Source organism: Buceros rhinoceros, unplaced genomic scaffold (assembly GCF_000710305.1).
Source record: "Buceros rhinoceros silvestris isolate BGI_N320 unplaced genomic scaffold, ASM71030v1 scaffold10002, whole genome shotgun sequence".
NCBI lineage: Eukaryota > Metazoa > Chordata > Aves > Bucerotiformes > Bucerotidae > Buceros > Buceros rhinoceros.
In genome coordinates, this window is record NW_010400676.1 from 8,948 (window position 1) to 28,142 (window position 19,195).

Genomic DNA, 19,195 nt, shown 5'->3' on the forward strand with positions numbered 1-19,195 from the left:
TTTTATTGTAGCTGAAATTGTTTTGTTATTGGCTTGTATCACCAGAGGTACAGTGGCACTGCACGTAGTACTCTGGGTACGGCGGTTTGAAAGAACGTCCCATTTCTGTGGACCTGAATCTTACTAAACCCCAAAATTATTGCTTTGAATTATTGGTTGTCTTTGTCCCACGTTGCTTACAAAGTAGTGTCAGAGAGCATGGCCCCACCGCCTAGCTGAAACACTAAGCTGGGAACACAGAAGATTAAACGAACGCCCTCTAGAATGATTGCACCGACCATTTTGTTAGTAAAATCAAAATCTCTGTTGAGTCCCACCAGACAAGCTGCATTAAGTGATGAGCAGAATATGAGTCTCCTCTCACTTTGGTTTGTCAGGAATAACACATTTGAGGGAAGTTGTGATTACAGCCCCAGGACCATGTATATATTTTTTAAGACTTAACATGTAAATTCAATTAATTTTATACTCTCTGTGTCCATCGCTGTCCAAAAATGTGCAGATTAACTTCACAGAATCAAGCCATACATTTTTTTTTTTAAATCTTCTAAGATCTTGCATTTCAGAGCCATACCATGTTATATTAAATATCATTTTACTAAATACTCAGAGTATACTCTCTTCTCAAAAACAGCAAAAAGCACAGTTTAAAGGCTGGTAGTAATTGGAAAGGGTCTGAGTCAGGTGATGCAAGAGAATCTTTTCTTTTGTTTCAACATGTGGTTACGTGATAAATGCTCATTGCCTAAATACCTAGTGTGTTTTCAAACCAATATACAAATGACAGTCAATGTTTCTTAGGTATGATCTTTATAATTTTTGGTGTGCTAAATTGTTTTTAAAGCCATCCTTTCACACCTTTTCAAAGACTTGCTCTCTGGATTAAAATTTCACTGTGACAGGAAAAATCAAATTATAAATATTTCCCTGCCTTCTTTAGTCACCCTAACTGTTTTTTCTACTGATGATAAGCACTAGTTTGAATTTTATTTTTTTCATTTTCTTTATATTTTTGGCAAAAACTTTTGCTAAGCAGAGCTCATTGATTAAAAAATGAAAATAATCAGAAATTGTTTCTGTGCCACGGTAATTAGTCTTTATTCAAGCCTTTTAACTGAGAATGTGATGAGTTCTTCATGTCTTAATGTGTGCGACAACACATAACTACTACTGTTCAGTGAGACAAATTATCTTTTGTAAATATTTTCAGGCATACAGGGAGAAAATTGAGACCAGCAGTTTTGTTACTTCCCTTTTTTGGGGTACTCGTAGTTGACTTGTTCTTTGTACCTCCAAATTGGGCACCTACATAAGCACAGCAGTGTAAATATTAAATGAACATCCGATTTATTGCAATATTTTCTGAAGTTTGGTGAACGAAGGGTTTTATTTAAAATGAAGATGTTTAGAGCCTCAAACAAGATGACAAAGGTGGTCTTAATGCAAAAAGTCACTGATCTTTCACATCTGTCTGGTAAATAGCTCTTGTTAACATTAATCAAACAGCACATGATAAAATTTAGTGTAATGCAAATACCATTATTGTCTTGATTATGAAGTTGATTGTCTTGAATATTTATTACTGGTTTTATGCTTTATTTATTTATTTTTAAAAGTTGTCGGTGAAAGCTCAGAGGAGGCTGAGGTCTAGGAAATAAATATATTTCCGAGTAATAACTTAGAAGGTAGGTAGCAGAAAAGAGTAGAACATGAGCAGTTCCAGTAAAAAGCATTGAATAAAATAAAATAGTTACTCAAGTAAAAGCACTGGATTTAAAATATGAGATTAAACTGGAGAGACACAACATTATGTACTTTCTGTAAAAAAGCAGAAAAGTGCCAATCAAGTAACTGAATTGGTGCTCTTAGACAAATAAAAGAAATTTAAGTAGGATATATTGGGAAGTTTCTCTACGAGGAAAAAGACAAACAGAACCTTGTTAGGAACAAGGGAGGCGGGAGTCTCTTCAAATGCAAACCAGTACAGGCTCCGTCGTTTCCAAGTTTGTTGGTCATGTTGAGAACAGCCAGTTCAGCTCAGGGTTGCTGAGGTTGAGATGTTTAATCCGAAGTCTGAGGGAAAGCGCTTTATTTGGGAGGTGGGCTTTGGTTTAAATTCTTAGTATATGTTATCCAGTGCAGGGTGAAATCTATCTTGGGACAAAGTGTTTTATACTTTTTTTTTTTTGTAAATGAGGAAAGATTAACATGAAGGCTATCCCGTAAAGCTGCTGAAGTCACCAACAGCTGATTGATCTGAATGGGTTAAGATCTGTGGAACAGACCTTTTTCCCAAATGTGGGATTTCGAATAGGCTTATGTGAACAAATTAGCTGTGAATGTTTCTGTTAATAATCCTGTAATGTTCACTAGAGATACATACAGAATACTTGAACTGTAGGTTGTACTTTTACTAATGGTGTAATCTCCCTGAAGCATGCTACACTACTCCAGATGTTTAAATAAAATCATAGTAAGGTCTCTTAAGCAGTTTCAGTCTTAGCAAGCCTCCTTGCCAGTTTTTCTTTATGGTCCTAAACTATCTACAGTTAATGCAGTATATTTAAATATAAAACCTGGTTTAGAAATTTGAGTCATTTATATAAATGACACATAATCGCCATGAAATTATAGTGCTAGCTGTAGCAGATGACTGTGGTTACTTAAACATTTTTGTCTTTTATCAATGAAGAGAGTTATTCCTTCATTTAAAATTAGCTTTGTTTGGAATTATTAAATAATTCTGAAATTAATATAGTAAGAAAATATTCTCTCACAACTCCAGTCATGTGGAAAGAAATCTGATGTCCCAACTACCATGACACGGAGTGAGAAAGTTCAGCAGGTCTCTGTAGGGAGTCTTCTCAGGCTCGCCTTGAAAGATTAGTACAGATATTTCCAGCATTCACAGCTTTATTTTGTTTATGCTGATTTTACATGTCAATCCATGTCCAGCCTTAATGGAACTTACAGAAATGTTCACATATTCTTATTGTCTGGGTGACCATGTAACTCTTCTCAATTTTTTCTGGGTATAAAAATTAGGTTTTGTAATTCTTTTAGTGAAGTATACTGCATTTTGAATGGCACTTGATTGAAAAGCTTTAGCAGCAACTTTGTTTTAACCATGCTCATTCTGCAGTAAAAAAACACTTTTGTTTGTGCTATTCTATATAATTTGAACCTTCATGTACAGAAGTGCTGCTTTCTGAACTTTTTTTTAAATTTCTCTTGGTGGTTTATAAAAACTATTGTTAATAAAATCAATTTTGTATGAGAATAATGGACACTGTATTGGCTAATGGATATCCCAGCTATTCTTGCAGCATAACCAGAAATATCTGGAGGTTTTGCGTGTATATGCTCTATAGAATTTCCACTAAGGGTAGTGGAAGGGCTCAGTTTTGCACCATATATAATCGTCGAGCCTGTGATTAGTTGCACTGTAAGTGAGCAATACCTGTCCTCCTTCATATGATGAAGGTGTGTGATGTCAGGTCGTCATATACCATGTTTGATGGTCGTATGGTATATGATGCCAAGTTACTATGTACCGTAGTGTTTCATCATGTTTCAGCTCAGCTATGGAGAAAACATTAAGAATTCGGAGGTTCTACCCCTTAAAAGCATTCCTTGTTTCCCTTGGTGGCTACAACCCCAATCTGCTTTTTTAGAGTGCTGGATTTGTTAACAATTTCAAAGATGAGTATTTCAGTGCTTTGTGTATAATCTGAAGTGTATTATATACTGCTACCTATAGCATGCTCCCTCAACTCTTACTTGAATGAAGTTTTCAATGAGCCTACTGATAAACACTAGAAAGCACTGACGCTGTGTATAAGCTCTGCTGCTCATTGTTTTACATGATTTGACGCGAAAAGGAAATTATGTTTGGGGGTTTTTAATTCAGGTTTTTCCATAAGTTGATCTACTGCTTTTGAGGCAATATTTTGATAGGGCCCCTGCAGTGGTTTTCTGTCCTGTTTCAGTCTTTTCAGTTAGCAAGGTATTGCATGTGATATTCTGTAATACGAGAGAAGCGTTTTATACTGTGTGGACCAGAAGGCATTAGGGAGGGGCAATATTTTTCTTACCTCTGAAATTAATGCGCAGTGTCTCGCAAATATGCTAGAAGCTTTCTCAGGCTTAAGGGGTCGTATGTTGAAGAAGTAAGTATGCTGTCTCATTTACTGCACAGGTGCTGCAAGTGCTTACGTTTTCTGATGTGCTTCTTAGAGTGGAAACGAGATCTCAGCTATTAGTGCACTGGAACTACGTAGGGTGAAAAAACTTGGTGATACAAACCCTTCAAACTGAATGCATTTTTTGTCCTATACATTCAGTGAAATAACTACTGAAGAATACTTTTGTTTCATCATGTTATCATCATTTTGTTTCATCAAGCTTTGCTGCCTGTCAGGTTCAGTCATCTGCTTTTCTGTTTTTTTTTCACTTCTGATAAATTGAGATGGAATTTCATCTTTCTTTCAATTTTCTTTAAATGGAAGAAATTAGAATCTCAGACTGGCTTGGGGCAGGAGATAGTATCTTGGTAAAGAAGGAGAGAGAATGGTGGAAAGGAAGTGCCAGTGTAAGAAGTGGCTCGATGAGGATGGAGATAGGTACATAGCTTTTGAGGTACAAAAGAGGAGGGTGCTACTCTGTTGCAAATAGACCATATTCTCTTGCAATAGATCATTTGTGCTTCCCGTGCAGAACTGGGGACATAAGAGGGGTAGAAATAAAGAACTGCTAAGCAGTAAAGGGACTATACAGTAAGGTAGAAGGAAGCACAGTGTCAGGGAAGAGAAGAAAACGGGGACGTTTTGTTTGTCTGGGCATTCAGGCTGGAGAAGGGGTCAGATAAGTGGTGGTAAAAGCCACTGCCCCGACCTTCTTTGTCACTGGTGAGCGTGAGAATACGCCGGCTGTTTGTGTGTGGATATGTTTGTACAACATGGTTGGTGTCTGCCACTTAAACAGATGCTTCCACGCTCTTGTAGACAAGCTGAGACAAGCTTGTAGTAGACAGCTCTCTAACCTGTTACATTTTGCTGATCCTGACAATTGGTGATCAAACAACTGTCTTTAGCATATGTGAAGTGAGTTTTGAATGGAATTTATATGATGGTGCGTCAACAGACAGTGTAGGGATAAAGAAATTTTTATCTTACATTTGTGGCTTGGGGCTATTTACAAGTAATGAACAGATTAAGTAAATTAATGAAGCCCTAGTTAATGGAACCTTCTGATAACAGAAGTTAGATAAGCAGATCTTATTTTAAAAATATATATATCTGATAACCTAATTTTAAAGATCTGTGTTTATGAGGATCTACTTCATTCCAATGATTACTGAGCTTTTACAGTTATTCTTTTCAGCTGTATTCTGTGATACCGTAGTCATCTTCAACCTCCTGGCTTATTTTTGGATCCAAGGTGATAATTTGAGATGATGTTTATATGGAGACGATTATAAGTTTGCATCAGAGCCAGAATATCTGTTGATATAGGGTAAGGTATGAAAGGAGGCAAGTACCCGATTTTACAGAAGGGAGAAGGTGGTGCCAGGTGTGTAAGTTTGGAAAGATTTTTTTCTGTACTACTGTTGTGTAACTGTGTTTTCATTGTCAGTGGCTTGAATTCCTGCTAGCTCATGTGTGTTTAAGAAATCCTGTTGTGTTCTTTCTATAAGACTTCTCAGCAAATGGATGATTTGTTGGTACTCAGGTTTTTGTCCTCGGTTCGCTCCCATTGAATAAGCTCTGTATCTCATATTTTAAAGCATGCTTTAGAAATGACATGAAATTTCTACATGAAATAAGAAGCATAGAAATAGAAAAATATAGTATTTCAGTGTGTATAGAAACACTGAGGCTGTGGCAGCTGTGAGTTTTACAGATTTCCAGTCCTAGATTTAGCAGCATCTGTGTTGCAAATGTGAGTCACAAAGGAGAGAGCTCTCAGGAGAGTCACACTAATTGCTCTAGTAGTTGTTTATTTCCAAGTTTTTGGTCTTGCCTGGACTCAGCTATGCTAAAGTTGGTTCTCTTCCATTCTGCAACTCGAGACACCTGATTTGTAACTGAATTAATTTTTCAATCCCATCTGAGTAAAATCATCATAGTAAATCACGGACCTTTAAGATGTTCTGCTGCATGCTTCAAAACTAGCTTCTCTGATGTGAATCTTAAACAAGACTCATAACAAAACTGACGTGCTAGCCTAGCTTTTTAGAATAGATTTTAGAAGTTATATCCTGAAAACCATCTTTGATAGGCAATATTTTTTCACAGTTATTTTCTCTTAAGGATTGCTGAGTTGGAACTGAACAGTCTGGGAAGGGAGGGATTGTTCCTTTCCTGCTGCTGGGCTTGGGAGCAGTGAGGAGTGGGAAGATTCTACTGTGGTGTAGCAGTAACTTGGAAATAACACGCAAGTGGGAGGCTACAGCTCTGGTGACAGCTTCTGAAATGAACCTGGTGCAGCCATTGAGGCCTCAGTGAAGACCGAACTTCCTGAGTTCTGAGATTTGCAATCAGTGAAAAATTAATTGGTCTTCGTACAACCAAACTTTGAAGCAAAGACCTGTATGCAGGGAGAAGATGGACAGACAAAAGTTGTTTATGCTTCTCTGGTTATATTGATGAGTCTTTCCTACTAACTTTTTTTTTTTTTTTAATTTAGAGTAGATAGTTTATTTGGAAGGGACCTACAGTGGTTGTCTGGTCCAACTGCCTGACCCCTTTAGGGCTTACCAGAAATTAAAACATATTAAAGCCATTGTCCAAATGCTTCTTAAACACTTGTGGCATAAACTGCCTCTCCAAGAAGCCTGAGAGGTGTTTGACCACCCTCTCGGTAACAAATGTTTCTTGATGTCAGGTCTGAACCTTTCCTAACACAGCTTTGAACCATACCCATATGCCCTGTTACCACATCCCCAGAAGAAGAGCTCAGCACCTCCCTCTCCTCTTGCCCTCCTCAGGAAGCTGAAGAGAGCAATGAGGTTACTCCTTGCTCTCCTCCTGTCCAAACTAGACAAACTCAGAGGCCTTAGTCACTCCTTATAGGACATTTCTTCCAGACCTTTACCAGCATCGTTGTCCTCCCCTGCATGCATTCAAGTACCTTAACGTCCTTTTCGTTTTGTGGGGTCCACAAATAGTTTTTCACTACTTAAATTTTACTATTTAAAATTATTATATTAAAATCAGAAATTTTCTTTATCTGCCTATATTTTGGTGTAAAGCCTCCCTGTTTTTCCTGAGAAAGTCATTATGAAGGTCTAGCAGATAACTCAAAATCTCTGCTACTTCTGTTTGTTTGAAGTATGAGTGGAACTGTTAAAGTAACTTCACTCACTGATCTACCCTGTGTAAGAAAATTAGAATGAGAGGTTTTGCTTATCCATTGCAGGTTTAGGTGAAGAAAAAGTTACAGATTCTATATGAATCAAAATATAGGTCAAGATTTGAAAAAAAAATAGTCCTGGAGTGCTTGAAGATTCATAACTCCAAATCATTTCTTACCCCAGATGAGTTCCATATACATTAACATTTTGAAATCATGGCTCTCAAGCAGTAATTTGTGTCATAAACCCACAGTGGGAATATAGCAGTTCCCCTGCAAGACATCTTGAAGTGGTGACAGATTGTGTAATTTCCTTTTTCCTCATGTGTCATGAATCCAACTTAGCACATGCAAGTGTAAAATCAGCCTCAGTACTCCTGATGAGAAAACCTGATTTAGCTCTCCAGTGAGCCTGCATGGAAGCAGGCACTATGATCTTGAATTTTGAAAGTTCATTCGCACTGTAACTTGCAAACTTGAGGAAGAAAATTTGTAACTCTCCGAAACAGAAGAGTGTCTGTATTTGAAATAGGGTATTAAAAAGTAAAACTTCCGTCTCTTTTATCACGTACAGCTGTGGGCTGCGTTGTACCTGCTTCAGCAATCGGTTGAGCTAGTGGTGTTTGTGATGGTGTAGCGTTAAAAAAGCACTGGTATTCTGTACAGCTTGGGTCATGTGTTTTGAGCATATGCAAACCTAATACGCTGTGAAGCCTGTAGCTTTTCCTGCTGTCTAAAACACTCATCAGGGAGGGCACCTGTTGAACCTGGTTTTGAAAAGACAAACTGAGAATTCTGCGGGGTCTTTCTCAACTCATTTTTCCTTCCCCAAGTAGCATTAAAATCTTTGCTGAATCTTTTCCCTTTCATTCATAAACCAAGGACTGAGTGTAGAAGGAGTGGAGGAGGGGATTGGTAGGTAAACAAAACCACACAGAGACAGAAACCCTAGTAGTCATGGGAAGACAGAGACAAGCACCAAGACCGAAGCCGTGCAGCTGTTGTTAGGAGATGGGGACTGGGGAGGAGCAAGAGCAAGGTGGTGCTAGGGGATAGAGAGAAGGGGTTAAATTAAAAGGGCTGGTTGTGTGTAAAACCGTGTCCAGACAGTATGCTTGCCTGAGAGCCCTGCGCCTGATCACTGCAGTTTGTCTTCCTGTTAAATACTTTCTTAGCTACCTTTCCTGTAACCTCCATTTCTCTCTGGTGCATGAGTGCTGTGAGGAAGGAGTGCTAGCAACTGGGGAAACTGGGGGAGTGAATGTGGAGCCCGCAGCTGGATCCAGACCTCAGGTGAAGTGGCTCTTGTGTCTGTGGTGCCAGCATCTGGAGCAAGTAAGAGCATCTGCGAGTAGCTCCATCAGTGGCTGTAGGGGCCATGGATCTTAGACGGATTGACAGCTACTGGATGGACAGGGGTGAGTGCATTGGAGCCAGCGACTGCAATCACATTTTGGGTGGAGGAACCCTTGTGTAAGGACCAGCAGCTAGAGCAAGTGAGAGGGTTTCAGTGTCAGCTGTTGGTGTGGGACCATGGGTCATGGATCCTGCGTGTCCTAGGTGTGAACTGTGGGGATGTGGGGTGACAAATGAAGTGAGGGTCTCATTGTGAGCAGCTTGAGTGGGAACTCTGACTCCTAGGGCCTGTGTGCCTAAGCACCAGCTGCTGGCGCGGACTGGGGTTCATGTTTCCCCCTAACCTGTGGTGTGTGGGCATCGGTGTGTAAATCACCTATCAAACTGCAAACTGGACTAGCTGGAGAGTATGGCACCCAGGTATCAGATAGGCAGAGAGTCTGTGCTGCTCGCTGAAAGAACTGCAAATTTTTGTGTGCTCGTGAGTCTAGAGAGTTTCACTAACAAACTTTAATCCTGATGCTGGAAATAAAATAATTTTTTTCTGTGCTGAGGTTTGTCAAACACTAGAAAGAGTCTGTGGAGTCTCTGTCTCGGGAGATGTTCAGACCTTGACTGGATATGGTCCTGCTGTTGACTCTACTTTGAACACGGCGGTAGGACTAGACAGTTTCTAAAGGTTAGTTCTAACTCAACATCATTTGACGTAATTCTGCGTGGTTAAAATTTGTGAAGTGCAAAGGATGTAAGTGGTTATTAAACAGTAGTAAAATTTTATGAACTTCTCTGCTGGAAACTTACCAAGGTTTGGCTCTCTCACTTGCTAGTGAATGTGATGTTTTGGCAGAACAGATACTACAAATTTTGCAAGAGAAACCCATGAGGTGATTTGCAAATAAGCAAGCACTGCTCACATCTTCTCTGGGGCAGAAGCAGTAGGAAATACAGTGACATGGACTTGTCTGTAGAAATCAACTTAATTTCAAAATTAAGCGTGCTTTCCTTTGGTCCACTGTCTGATTTATGAAAAAAACCAAAGCAAATTAATGCGTCTTTATCAAGCTTTCTAACATCAGTTAGGTTGACACTTGGAAATACTTGTCTTAATTTTATGGGAAATCATTCTATTCCCATTAATTGTAGTGTTCTCAGTTACGGTTCCAATGTAACAAGAGCATGGCTGACAGGAGACATCTGTTTCCGAACGTGGTGTTAGCTCACGTATTTTCACTCACTTTGCTGGAGGGTGCTGATCGATTTGTCACTTTTTCAAACACTGCTACTGCTTGCAGGTTTGTAGGTGTCTCCTGCTGGAGTAGCAATACGGTGAGATATCTCTAAAATAACTGTGCAGGGGAAACTGCAGCTGTTCGGTTGTAGTTTGAATTTTTTTTTATTTTTGAGGATATATATGGTGGATATGATTCATTTATGCACTTTCAATATCCTGTCCCTGCCAGTTCTTGTCTGAATCTTGAGACTACCACTTTCTGTAGTCCAGCTTGAGGAACATGTGTAAATACTTGACAGCGGATGGACAGCAGCTGAATGTTCTTTAATATTAAAATTTTATTTCTGTGCCATCTTTTCTACATTATTCTGTCCCTTTCCATATTTTTTGTATGAAGACTGTTAAAATATCTGCTGTGTTTTTCAAATCCTATTTGAGAGATTTCTGTTGAAATTTTGACTGCATCTGATGCCTTTTCTCTTTTAAACTGTAACAGATGTGGACGATTACTGAGTACCGAGAGGTTTTTGTTTTAAAGAATTGCCAAAAATATCAGAGAGCTCAGTTCTGAAATAAATTTCCAGCAAATCATAATTAGAATTCTAACAGGTAGTTAAGTTTAAATATACATGACAGTAATTTATGGTTTTCAGAATTTTTTATCAAAATAGGAGTGAATTCATCTTAGCAGTTTGGAGAGTTTTTACTGATGGAAAACTAACACGTGTGTGCCTATACATAGTGCAGTATCAGCATAGTGGAGTAGGAACTAAGAAATGGAATATGACATTATATCCTCATATTAAGCATGTTATTCTTTTAATTCTGCAGTTTAACGCTGGGGAAGTAATTATGGTTGATGATGAATTGTGCGTAATATAGCTTTTAGGTCTGCCGAATGGAATGTGCCATTGAACCGTATTATTTTTGTAGTAAATTTTAAAAGCTTTGCCCAGTATTTAATTTTTTTTCTAAGTAGCATATACATGTGCCATCCTCACGTTCTTTCAATAAGGATATTGTCAGAGAAGGTTCAGTAATTGTTTGAAGAGGAGCGCTGTGTGTAAAAGCTCTTTAATGTTCTCTATATCCATTAATATATCTGTATATTGACTGAATATACTCTTGTGTGCCTGTACCTTATATATCCACATATATATCAATATATCCATATATTCCCGAGTACAGAATAACCATGGTATTGTGTTTCCTTTCGAATTGATCATAGATTGTGTAATCTGTGATCCTCCCTGTGTACATGTAAACATTTGAACCTGGTTCATACCTATTCCGTTCGTACCAACCCACGCAAGCCTGGCAGCTCATTTGCTACGTGTTCACAGCCTGATTTCAGTCTTTTCTATAGAAAGTTTGGGCAAGAACCCTGGGATTTAGTCTAAATCTCTGCTTTCATGTTTGAAACCTCCTTTAAAATGTGTAATTGTTTTCCCCTGGCGATGAAATAGGTACGGTTAAAAAGTCAGTAATTCAAGAGGCTGCCATCCCCTGCATTTCTGCTTCAGACCTGGTCTTGCCTCATTGTTAATGTCATTCCATCTTTGGGTGCTTGGCAAAAGCTTTTTATTTGTACAGTGACATCCCAGCTCCATGTCTGGAGTTTTTTCCTCCTGTTCCTACAAACCAGATAAGTAGTATTTAACTATTTATTGGCTGTTCAAAGGCTTGCTCTGTTTTCGAGATCTGGTGCAAAGATCTGGCTCTTGCAGACATTCCATATGTGTTTAAGTGCTACTGCCCATTTTTCTGCTGTCTACAGCTGAGAAGGACAGGACTTAAGTTCAGGTAACTGTGACACTGTAAAATTTCCTCTCAGAATACTATTTTTAAAAACTATTTTAAAAGGTTTCCCCTTTCTTTGTGTAGAAATCAGCTAGCTTATACCTTCATATTCTGACTGAGCAAATGTCTGCTTTGTTTTTTGTAGAATTTTTTTCAATTTGAATTGAGATTGGGAAGTTTAAGATGGAGAATAGTTTGTCTCATTGTAGGTCCCTAATTTTCAAAGCTGTACTCTTAAGTATCCCTCTTGCCAACAGCTGGTATAGACTGCATAAAACCCTGAATGGTGTTGGGTTGTGTAAAAAGATCCACAGATTTTTTTTCATCAAAGTTACCATTCGTAGTAAAACCTTCTAGTCCAAAGGGGAAATCTTACATTCTTTTGCAAACTGTGATGTTAAATAGACATCGGATATATTTATAGTTGGTAGTTTAGAGGGAACAGTGATCTTATACAGAGAATAAATGATTTAAAGAATATGCTAAATACTGTGCACGCCCATACTTATTTGAAATAGATACAACCAAAATGTCTGTTGCTATTGGTAGCTTTACTAATCTGGTAGTGGTCATGCACTAAGATTCCAAAAGGCTGACAGCTTCTATTTGGATTCCTTCTTGCTGTCAGGTGCCAAGATCTTAGATTGCTTCATCTGTAATTGAGACAAGACACTGACTATTCCATTAATATTTCTGATCATCTGTTAAACAGTAAAAAACTGTAAGTTAAACCCCGCAGATTAAGTTTATTATGCCAGATTTTTTCTCTTGTATTTACAAACTCCAGTTACCTGTTAATTGCTGAAATGAAATTTGTCATTAGGGATGTCCTATGTTATATCTTTCTGTTGCTGTTTGGTCTGCCAGTGTATCACTTGCAGCAGATGTAAAAGAAATGAGGAAAACAAAATATATGCAACTGTGTGCATACTAATTGTTTCTTGCATTCATTTCTCTCTGGAAAAGGAGGCTTCATTAAAATTAAAATACCCTCCTTTCATAATACATCTTGTAATTTCTTCATTTGCTCTTATAATATTATGCCAGAGGTCACAAATGTCAGAGGTGCAAAGCATGCCAATACTGACACCACAATTCACAGAACCATAGAATGGTTTGGGTTGGAAGGGACCTTTAAAGATCATCTAGTCCAACCCTCTGCCACAGGCAGGGACGTTTTTTACTAGATCAGGTTGCTCAGAGACCTGTCCAACCTGACTTTGAACCGTTCCAATGATGAGGCATCTACAGCTTCTCTGGACAATGTGTTCCAGTATCTCACCACCCTCATCCTAAAAAAATTCTTCCTTGTGTCCAATCTTAGCCTCCCCTCTTTCAGTTTAAAGCTGTTACCCCTTCTTCTGTCACTACAGGCCGTGGTAAAAATTGTCTCTCCATCTTTCTTTAGGTATTAAAAGGCTGCAGTAAGGTCTCCCTGGAGCCTGCTCCAAGCTGAACAACCCCAGCTCTCCCTGCATTTCTTGATAGCAGAGATGTTCCAACCCTCTGACTATTTCCATGGCCCTCCCTGGGACCCCCTCTAACAGGTCCATTCCGTAGGTAATGATAAGGCACTTAGGCAGGATACACATCTCCTGGCTGATTCCACTTCCTCGGTCAGCATGAAATATATCTTAATGCTTTTAGTCAATCTATCATTCTGAGAATTAATGTGTGTACTTAAAGCCACTCTGTTTCGTAAAGCAAGACAGGACTCTGCCCAGGAGGAGAGGACATGCTTGTTTTGCCGCTGATCTGCACCAACTCGGTCTGCATGGCTGGTTCAGCTTGGCCCCGTTACTAAGGCTGCTTTTCCTCCTGCCTTATAGTTTGAAACGAAAGGAGTAATTGTAAAGAATATTTTGTACTCAGCTTTATGACAGGTAGAGAATAAATATTCTGGATGTTACTTTTGGTCTTGATATTTGGTGTGGTTGTTGATTTGTTGTCACTATCTCATGCGATCTCATTTCCATGAAGAACTGGGCGAGGGGAGAGTTGGAGAAAGCTCTGATACAAAAGGCAGCAAACGGTAAATGCTTCAATGGCAAGTCTACAACCTGGAAATTCACTGAAAACAGGAGCAAAGCGGTCAAAACTGAAATACTTAACTTTTAAAAGCAAGTTTTCACTTAGAAGTATTAATTTTTGTGAAGAGGACGGAGTGCGTTCTCATGCTGTCTAATGAATTGTTTATTCTGCCTTGCTGATGACCTGATATAAGATACGGAGGTATGTTCCACAGCTGAGACCAGGCTGTAATCCAACCACTGCTGAAGGAGTAGACTGACAACGGAAACCCCGACTCTATTTTTAAAATCTTCTGAGGACTGGCAGATGGTGGTGCGTGAATTTTCATCAAATAACTCTGCTGTCATCGTAAGGATCCATTTGCAGTGGACTGGCTGCGTTCACTGTGAGAAATTTGTCTACTTGCTGGGGGAAGAAAGGCCTTGGTATGTTACTACCAAACAAATAAAGGCTTTTCATGTATAAAAAGATGTTAAAAACAACTGGTGACAAGTAATGGAAGTCAAGCTTCCACCACCATCGATTTAGGATCTGCTCTGGATGTTGGTTTCCCTCATTTGTTTATGGTTTTTGTGATTATTTACAACATGCCAGTTGGGACAAAACAGACTTTTGTTTTAGAAATTAATACATACCACAGGCCAGAAATTTTATTTATAGACATTTAAAGCAAAGGAAAGCCTTGGATGATATATTCATGTGACCTCTTCCAAATTGCATGACTGATGTCTGTATTTTGGGACCAAAATATTTGTATAGTATGCACTTCTGTGTGGAGGTCCTAAAATAAACTTCAGCGTGTTGCAGCAGAGCTGTATAATCTTTATACATTACAGGAATGAAAAACAACTTGAATCTGTTATGAACTTTTTTTTGGTTCATAATCTTATTCTGATATTAAAATTTGCTTTAGTGCTTGGATACATGCATTAGTAAACAACATTCCTAATGAATAAGATTATGATATTAAAATTAGAATTTATTGAAAGATTGGATCTTCAGTGCTGTAAGTGGATAGCGTGGGGAAAAAAGTGCTCTCAAGAGAAGTACAGAATATGTAAACAACATTCCTAATATTAATTTACTTAGTAAGTAAATTAGAATTTATTGAAAGATTGGATCTTCAGTGCTGTAAGTGGATAGCGTGGGGAAAAAAGTGCTCTCAAGAGAAGTACAGAATATTCATGTCCTTTTGGCAGAACCACAGAATGTAATTGCTGTGAGACGAAATTGGGAGTTTTGTAAACAAGAAGTGTCTGCCTTACTGGCGCGTCTGTGGGACAAAAACCAATACAACTGTTTTCACAACTGGCAATGTAGGTTTTTTTTTTTTTTTATCGGTATCAATTTCATTTATCCTGATAACATGATCATCTTTCTTAGGAGTTTACAGTTGCTTTGGTTTTTTTTCCATTATTATTATTTTTGGTTTATGTATTTTTTTTTATGAGCAGTTTGGTTTTTTTCCCCTGAGGCTTTGAGTGAAACTCTTAAACATGGAAATACTGAATAAAATATGGCATTTTGAGTACCTATTATACAGCCTTTGAAGTTGAATAGAAATATAAAATTACCTATACAAACATTTAAATTAGGACAATTAAATATGTCTAAACATAAGGTTAAAAATTGTTATTCAACTTCCAGAACTTTTTAAAAGTTCACACAGCTCCAGTATGGATCATATGTATTGCATAATACTTCCTCATACTGATTGTTTATATTTTTATTAGTGAGTATGGGAGTAAAGTTTGTTGCTTGAATTAACCTACTCAAAGTAGTGATTTATTTTAGCAGTACAAACGAGGCAGGGAAGAGTCAGTATCAACTAGTTCCTGAGACCAACAAGGACACTTTACATTCATCTTCACCATCGCTTATCCTATTTCATGTTCTGTTTTCCTGAGGAGTTACTATTTTATTGTGGGAATAAAATGGTATAAATAAAACGTATCCCAAATAAGATAGGGAAGAGCCAGAATAATAAAGTGCATTTCCTATTCGAATGTCTCCCTTCAGGTTGTGCATTCCTTCTAATGAAGCAAGATGAAAAAATATATACGTTAAGAATAGAGGGACACATTACCTTTGTGAGTCAGGATCAACCCAGCATGAGGGTCTGCTGCAGAATTAAGTTGTGGATGCTCTAATGTATATTATAAGTCATGTTCTTGCATACAGTAGCCATGAAGGATTATTTATCAATTATGGGATCTTGAAAAAAAGCTCTAAAAGAACTCATGACTCCTATGTTCCCTTACCTAAGAAAGCACTGACTATACCCCTGCAGCAGCATCCCCACAGATGTTAAGATAACCTGTTTTTAAAGACCTGGGGAGATACAGGCTCTACAACCTACCCAGTTTTGCTGTCCTTATTGTTAGAAAAGGAGAGGAAAGTCTTTTTTTCCTATCACCCAGCCTGAATCCTGCTGCAGGTAAGATTTATATTACTATTTCTATCTGTTATACATGGGAACCATAATATTCCCTGCCATTTTGGGGCAGCCTCTTAAATGTGTTTAAAAACTGTTTATCATGGCCCTAATTAGTTTGTTGCTTTTGAAAAAAAAAATGTTTCACTAAACTACAGAGTCACTGAGATTGAAAGGGGTCTCTGGAGCGGGTTGCTTATGACATTGTCAGGTTGGGGTTTGAGGCCACCAAAGATGGATACTCCACAACCAATCAGAGTGTTTGCCCATGCTCGTGGAAGTGGGGATGGGGAGCGGGAGGAGAAGGAGAGCGAGAGGGAGAGAGGGCCTGGGAAAAGGGATAGGTAGGTAGAGCTCTCACAGTAGGAAGTTAGTTAGTGTAGCAAGGACGTGAGCAAGCTGCTCACATGGTTATTCTAGGAATTCTGAAATTAAGTAGCTGCAGTAAAATGGCAGATGAAATGCTGACTAAATGTGAAAGTATAGGTATGAGCAATCTTTCATGTTTGAAACAGTCGGCTCAGATCTGAAAAGTAAGATCCTGGTGTTACAGTCGTTCAAAAAACCATCAGCTTGATACTCATTAATGGCCAAAAAAGGCAATAAAATCTTAGAAATTATTAAGAACAAAGAACACAACAGAGAACATCATTTTGCTATTGCGTGAATATGTAGTATTTTGCATACTTTGACTAGTATGTGGAATTCTGGTTACCTCATTTTAGAAAGAAACTATTAGAACTAGAAAATGCTGAAGGGAAGCTCAGGTGAGGATCAGGATAATGATCAGATGAGGAACTGCTTACTAGGAGGCTGGGGCTTTTCAGCCTGGAAAGACGGGCTGGGCGTGACACGATGAGCATGGACAATAATCTTCACTGACTGTCCTGATGTGGGAGCTTGGTAATATTAAATGGAGCTCGCAGGAACCAGGTTCAAAAGAAACACAAGAATTTTATTTTCCTATAGCTGAGCTGTATTACAGTAAAGCAAAGCAGGTGGCAAGTTAAAATTTTACATGGGTTCAGGAGGAGGCTGGACAGGCAGAGGATGGATGGAACTCACGTCCGCTTCATGTTCAAAAACTGTATCTGCATCTGAAAATTCCTGACCTGAAAATAATGGTGCTCATCCATCTTGAATTCTGGATTGCTGAGAAGAAATTTTAAGCAGCATAAGAAATTCTCTTCTGTACTTGGAAGTCAAGATCTTTGCAAAACTAGGTTGCCAGACCCTAGCAAATGTAAAATTCTAGCAAGGATTTGTATGTTCATCTATTGCAATTTCCACTATACCCTCCCTCCCCCACTTCAAATTCTTTTAATGAGGTCAGATTTAAGAGAGATTTTTTTTTCCCTTAGGAAGGGAAAAATCCAGTTTCACAGCCTAGGGCAGAACCGTTGTTCAAGATGCAGTTTAAAAGTGGAAATACTTTTCTATTTCTCAAGAAAAGACTGTAAGATTGTTTTTAAAATAGGCTGAAGATTGTATGTTTCCTCTACTTGGTTTTAGAAATGACTGAGAATATTTTGTGACATTAGCCATGCACTGACGCTGTGCGTTTTGGACAAAGTGCTGCAAAAAAAAAAAAAAAAAAGCAAGTGCATGGAGACAGCTTTGCAGTGAGACCAAACATGCAACAGCTTCTCCTTATTACAAACTACAGGTTTAATAACAAAGGTGATTAATTTTCTAAAAGCGATTAGTTTTCAGTGTCATGTCAATTTTATTTTATCAGTTCATTTTCAGTACTGAATATAACAGAGAATATAGAAGTTTGATAGATGTGAGTTGGTAGATAACAAACTAAATCTATGTTGTAATTTTCCAGCAAAATTTGTGTATTTTATATGTACCTGTAAATGCGCGTGTATGTATTTAGTGTATTGATGGTTTTGTGCTTTTTAATATAAATCATATGGAAGTATGTCTGTTGTTGAATACAACCTCTATAGATACTTAAATGCATTGTATAAATGACTAGAATTCAAGATAAATTAATAAGGATCTTCCTAGCTGTTGGAATTTCTTAATTCTCAAATTCACAGTGGAAAAACTAGTGAGCGGAGCAGCAGCGAGGTCATGCCTACCACACACTGACTCACTGTGATCATTGACTCTGCAGCAAGTCAAGTCATTAATTAATGAAAATCGGTGTTGTTTGTATCTTTGTTTATTGGTCCATCACAGGAGTCTCCGTTTAAGTCCACCATCACGTTATTATGAAACCTGAGGAGGAAGACAGCCCGAAGACGAAGATTAAGTACTGCATGGACTGAATAACTCTGGACTGTGGTTCATTAATTTTTTTTTTTTTTTAAATTAGGTAGCAAGCTACTTAATGCTGTATTGCTGAATCACAGTTTTCCCTTAAAGAAATTGTCTAATATTAGACGTACTTTTGTGAAAAGCTGAGTTCTATTGCGGTAACTTGTTCATCTTAAAGGCAGAACATACCCAGTGAGTAGCTGCTGTTTTAGAAATACCTGTTTCTCACCCTGTGCAGACATTTCTGCAAATTCAGATTGCAGCTTCAGCTCTGGCCAAAGCAAAAAGAAATTTATATTTTCAGTACACACACTTTGGCAGTTACCTGCTTTCAGAAAAAGAAAACAAATCTGCAAAGCCGTCTTTTTCATTTTTGTATAAGTCACGCCTTTGTTGATTAGATGAATAATACTGGACAGAATTATGACACATTATGTACATGAAAGTTGGTAGATTCTGCAGGATTTGGGACCACCTGAAATTTGTTCTAGTAATACCGACATATTTCTATGTGTAAACATTCTTAGAATTGGGGTTGGAGTTACCTGGTCTGTGTCCTTTTGCTAAATTCTAACCAGATAAGAGATTTCTGGAAGAAGCGGAGGATTTTCACTCCCTCTTCATTTTGGAAAAAGAAAAAAAAAGGTTTAAAATTCATCTGTATTTGTGAATAGATGTACACACCATAATTATATGGTAGTACAAAATGGATCTCGTGGTTA